Consider the following 6,648-nt stretch of genomic DNA (forward strand, 5'->3'; position numbering starts at 1 on the left):
TAACTCCATTTTCCTTCACCAAAAGAAGCTAAGAAAGAAGGAAAAAACAAAGAAGAAGAAAAGAAAGAAAGAAGGCCGAGAGTGAGAGAGAAGAAAAACAAGAGTTTCTAGACTAAGTTCATACAATTTTCTTCCTCTAATTTTAAGAACATATCATTTCCTTCATCTTCTTTCCCATTTTTATCTCAAAATCATCAAGGTTAGTGAAGATAAAACTTCCATCTATTCTCCTTGTGAATTCAATTCTATGCTCTTCTATGAAGAGCTCATGATTGTCCTTTTTCTTGACCAACAAACCACCACTAGAAACCTCACAAGAAGTAGTAAGAACACTTACATCCAATATCAAAGGGTAAGAAGAAGATCTTACTTCTTCTTCCTCTTGAATTCGGCCAAACCTTCATAAGAGTCAAGAAGTTGTTTTTAATGATATGTTATTCATAAATCATATTCTAGGATCCTTAGGAAGATCACACCTCAAGATTTCAAGCTTTACATGATGAGGAATCTGTTCTTTTTCTCTTCACATTCCATTCGGCCATAAGGCCCAAAAAGTATCTAAAAATATTGTTAATTATGAAATAGGAGGAATAAGAGATCAAGAATTTGTAAGAAGTGGATTTAAGAGCTCATAAAACAAGGTAAGGGTTAGGTTTAGTTAAAAACCTCATGCTTGTGATTGTATGTTTATATTGATCTCTATGATGTTTTTATGATGATTGATGTTCATGAATGGTTATGATAATGCTTGGATGATGTTTATTTCTTGAAGAGATGTATAAATGTGTGATATGAAGATTTGATGAATGTATGTTGATGATGATGTCTTGGCCGAATTGATTCTTGATGTTGGGGCTAAAATGTGGTGTTGAAAAAGATAGAAAATTAAGAGAAGAATTCAAAGATGATGTTCAAAATGTTTTAAGAAAGCAAAAGAAGAAAAAGATATTAAGAAAGACTTTAAAGAGACTTAAAAATGTTATATAATTATAAATAATGAATATAGAATATATTAAGCTCTATTGGTTAAATTATAAAAAATCAAAATCAAAACTCTTAAAGTGATGACTAGTAAAAGTAATTAAGTAAAAGATTTAAGATTTGAAAGAAAAGTGGTTAAAAGATCATAAAAGAGATATAAACATAAGTTTAGGCCTATGAAAAATGTATGATGCACCAAAAAGAGGTTGAAATATAATTTAAAGTAAAAAGTAGGTAAAAAATGTAAATAACAAAAAGATAAGTTCAAAATATGAACATAGAGGAATTGGGGTAAAAATGTAATTATAAAATATTTGGGCTAAAAAAATAATTAAAACTAAGTTTCGGAAATAAAAAAGTAACTTTAGTAAAGTTTGGGGGCAAAATTTTAAAAATCACAAAGTAACAAAATAAGAATAAAAAATTAAAGACAAAATAGTAGTTTAGACTAAAAAGTGTAAAATTGTAATTAAAAAATATTTTAGGGCAAAATAGTAAATTTGAGAGATATAAAGGGCAAAATAATAATTTTAGTAAAAGATAAGGTTACAAATATTTAGTTATGAAAACTAAGGATAAAATAGTAATTAGTGACAAAAAATATTAAAATGAATAATTGTGTACAACAGGGGCAAATTTAATAAAAATCTAAGATTAAAATAGTAAAAAATGAGAAGCTACGAGTAAAATAGTAATTTACAAAAGGATAAAATGATAAATGAAGTAGAAGAAAAGGAAATTTAAAAGTCTCGAGTAAAAAAAATATGAATAAGGGCAAAACGGTAATTACAGAAAAAGACTAAGGACAGAAGTCCCTTAGAAAATTGATATGATGAATGTTTAAAGATAATGAAAGAAAGCCCCAATATGCTTTTGATTTCCTGACAGAATGAAGGTGTTATTTTGCCTAGCCTGTGTCGGATGATGTGGGGACGTCCACTGTATGATGATGATGTTCCTCAGCTTGAGATGCATATAATGGCGTCAAGCTTTGCGATGATTGCCCAGTTTCCAAGGCTTAGTCCTGGGTAACGTTCGGTGCGAGTAGTCAATCGACACATGAGCTCATGACCTACTTAGGACAGACATGCATCATATTGTTTGTATCATTTTCTCTGTGATTGTGCACTATGTATTTTCTCTGTGATTGTGTGATTTTTTCTGTTCTCTATTTCTATACTTTATGTGTATTATCTATTGGTTCTCTGTCTTTCCTAAGTTCTACTATTAGTCTGTATTCATTTGCTGTTATAGCTATTAGTTATTGAGGTAGACTACAAAAGAATTAACAGAAAGCTAGAACTATGATTAACGAATAACTAATCGATAAGGAACCTAGGGATAATCCCACCAAATCTCATGATGATCTAAAAAAAATGTTAGAGCCATCTCCTAGGACTGATATACGATTGTTCCCCTCCCCTAGGTTAGTACATTGTTGAGAACCTTAGGATCTCATCCCCTTTTCTATATACGGATCCTTCAGGAATGATTACCTCCATGGAAATTCTGTTTGTCGAGATGCTACTCATGTTTTCTTACGAAGATGATATGCGGCAGTGCACTATCGTCTGGGGAGAGCCGTGTACCCGAATGTACATATTCCACGACTGTAATTTTGCTAATCTGTTGTTTAGTTTGGACTTAACCCAGACCAGCCCTACGACTTTTCACTTGCTAACTTACATCCTAGATGTATGCATCATGCTTTCCCTCCGCAGTACTATCGTGAGAAGTTTCATCCAGCAGGATCACACGTTGATCCTCAGCCAGTGGTACCGCAAGAGGTATAGCCCAGTCCTACACTAGATGATCTGCTAGTAGCCCAGCTCGACCCTCTAAGAGAGACACTCACTCCAGTGAAAACCAGTGAATTCATTAACAATTCATCTGAGGAGGAGGATCCTAAAGAAGACCATGCTTGGAAGGATCAGTCAGCAGCTGATGAGGGCTTCGATTCCCCTCCGAGAGCCTGTAGTGGATGGGTCGATGATTGTTCGTGATGATTCCAAGACGAGGATGGTTGACTGGGATCTTGAAGAAGACAGTGATTAGATAGTCTACTAATTAATGAGTTCTAGAATATGTTTCCCTCTTCTTGTAGTATTTTTCTAAGGGATAGAATTTTACTGTTTATGCGTTAGCATGGAAACCAGACTAGGGGCTCCTGTGTGTGTCGAATTCTATAGATTCATATGTATAGTGGTTATATGGATATGTATATATAATTACAAGTCTACTAAGTATCAACTTCTGAACTAACTGTATTCTGGGTAGAGTACCTATTATAATCTTTTGTGTTTTCTGTTTGATGTATGAAATAAGCCCTTGAGGCACTCTATGAATGTTAGTTATTTTATTTTATATTCTTAAATGTGTTTGTATAGTTTCATTTTAAATTAACCTTTAATTAAAGAAGTTAAACTTATAAAAACTCCGCTAACCCACGCAATCACGATAGCATAACAGACTCATATCTATATACATAATATAGAGTCTAGAGTCCCTTAGGTTAACTGAATGGTAATGCCTAATGATTGGGAGTTGTCCGGACCTGTCGAGAGTTAAGATGTTATACTTCTTCTGTTCATGACCACCCTTTTTGGCATTGTTCTTGTTCTTATTCCCTACATTACTTGATGATGGTTTTGAAGAAGATATTTTCTTCCCCACGTTGATTTGGGTGGGGTGTAACACCCTACCATACAGAGCTTTACGCTTAAGCCATAAAATAGAGGTGGTGTGGCATTACAACCTCTAAAATAAAATATATACATATTAATAGTTGAAAGAAATTCATAATCGAGGAGCCTTGAAGGAAAGCTTAAGTAACAAGTCGCAAAAAGAAAAGTGCATCGCTTACGCAAACGGAAACCGGGTAAAACAAAAAAGGATAAGGCATGAATATAAAAAGAATAGAGTACCAAAATAATAGAATATCAAGCCCCTGACTCAACCTACGAAGTTAAGGCTGGCTGGAGTATATATAGCCCAAAATATCCTAAAACGTAACACAGAAAACCTGTTTCTCCATGTCGACCTCTAAGAGGGACAAACACAAGTTATATATACATAGAAGAGTCTATAAACATAAATACATAACCAACAGTCCAAAATATATAACATCCCAAAGCTAAACTTTGCTTGCTTAGAAACTCCTGACGCTCAGCGAGGTGCTCTTGACCTGCATCTGATAAAACAACAATATAGGTATGGAATAAGAACCGGGGGTTCTCAACATGGTAAAGGTGCCGATGTACATAATATATAAGGTCGCGGAAAATTTAGAAGCAATCCTAAAACTCCGACACTTAGAAATTTAACCTAAGGGAATACACTAAGCCATAAGTTAGGTAAACTTTCTAAGGTATTTACATTCTAAGCCTAACTTAACTTAAATACTTTGCTTTCTGTTTCCTCCAATCCTCCAAAATACTGGTGGAACTATCCTCGTCACTCCTCCACTAGATAAAGGATCTCTCAATTGCATAAACAAACAATACAGACAAGGAAAGCACAGATAGAATGCAGTTACAGTAGGTAGAACATATAGCAAATATTCATAGATAAGCAAATAGGCAAACCCAAGTAAAGCACACTCAAACAAAACATACAAATACATATGATGTATACCTGTCCTATGGCTGATGATATCATCTGTCGGTTATATAGCCAAACCCGACATGTCCGGTAGCTAACCCTAGACAGTCCCTTCGTGTATGCATCCCCAAGAGTATATATATATCATCATCATCATCATCATCATCATCATCAAAATCCATCTCATTGGGAGAATTTCCGAGGCGTTAAAGTGCCCGGCCACATCTTGTGACTTAGGATCAATAGAGTATTGAGTCTTAATCTAGAGCGAGTGGTGGCTAGCCATTGCATCTACCCAGAAAAACTCGTATCTCAGGTAATGGAAGTTTAATAAGCCAAATAATCAGTCAATTTCATTTATTCATCGTTCATTCATACATAACATCTCAGCACTTCCCCAAGCAATCCATATTAACTCAATTATTAATCATAGTTCATCAATATTTCATCATTCTCAATTAATCAACTTCATTTTAATTCTCAATCATATCATAATCAACACATCGACCCTTTTTCAATTAGAACTCCACCCTCTGTAACCCTATTCACTGCCACTTAACACCCCCTTTAGGTTCATACTTTTTCCTAGACTTAAAAATTAGGTATCGAACTATAGAGGGTAGCTACAGAGGTTTGGAAAGCCAAAAAATCGGTTAAACTTAAAAAGAAAATCACATTTCGGCTAAACAAAGGGTTCCATGTACACAAGACTATGTCTGTGTACGCAGGAATATGGAAAAATGGCCATCTCGCGTACGCAACCCCTGGTCCGCGTATGCGAGTCATAAAAACAGCAAGGCTTCTTCGCGTCGTGAGCATGTTGTCGCGTACGCAAGCTTTCAAAAATTGGTTTCCACGTATGCAAGCCTTGCTCGCGTATGCCGGATGCCTGGGCAGTGCCCCGTTCCCGCGTCGCGTGCAGGTTCTTGCGTACGCATGCCTCCATTTTTCTTTAAAATGACTATGTTGCAGAAAACCGAATTTTTGCACCAACTTCAAATGTGCCTAACTTTTTTGTTTTAAATTATTTTTCATCCGTTCTTTGAACGGCATAAACTTCACGAACCCGCATTTCTATTTAAATAAAATTTAATAAAATTTGAGGGTCCGGAAGCTAAGTTATGTCCTGCAGAAGTTGGTCAAAATCACTTTTTTGTCGAAAACACCAAATTCCCTATGTTTTCCAAATTCTGAATTCTGTAGCATAATCTTATAACCAAAACAACCCCAAAAATCATGTCCATCTATTTCCAAACACCTCTCATCATCAATACATAAAAATCTCATCAACATACTCAAAATATTCAATCCAATTACAATCATTATTCCTCAATTTCATCATCACAATTTTCTGTCATCATCAACAATTATCAAAAATCAACACATTCTTATCACAAACTCAACAATCTCATAATAAATACTAAACCTTAACAAATTCACATGGTTCAACCTATCCTACGGTCAACTAGCGAAAGTTTTCATGCAACATTATATACTATCTACGAGAAACCAAAACCATACCTTGGCCGATTCATTCTTAAACTTGGAACGCCTCCAATACCACCATTCTACAAAAGTCCAAGGCACCAAATGTATACCAAACAGAAAACCCAGCTTCCAAGCTCAAATTCAAGCTTCCAACTTCATCAATTTGGTTCCAATTCACATATATACAATCTAATTCCACACAAATATCACTAAAATTAATATAGGATTTTCTAATTTAATATTTTCACAAGAGTTAGAGGTTTCTCACCTTACTAATGGATGTTTGGGACAAGACCCAGCAAATTTCCGAAGCTAATTCAATCCTAAAACACCAAAATCACATAATCTCTCAAAATCAATACCCAAACCACGAATTTGAAAGGGGAAGAATTGGACATGAAATTAGAAATTTTTTACCAAATTGTTCAATGAGTTCTGTAAAGAATTCCAAGACAAACGCGTGGCCGCTGATGGCTCATCAATTGGAATTCCGGATTGAAAGTTATGGTGAATTGAAATTAGATCAAGGGTTTAAGTTCCTCTTCTTCTACCCCTTTCTTGTTTCAGCGTGTTCCCCTT

This window comes from Arachis ipaensis, chromosome B07 (genome assembly GCF_000816755.2).
Source record: "Arachis ipaensis cultivar K30076 chromosome B07, Araip1.1, whole genome shotgun sequence".
Taxonomy (NCBI): Eukaryota; Viridiplantae; Streptophyta; class Magnoliopsida; order Fabales; family Fabaceae; genus Arachis; species Arachis ipaensis.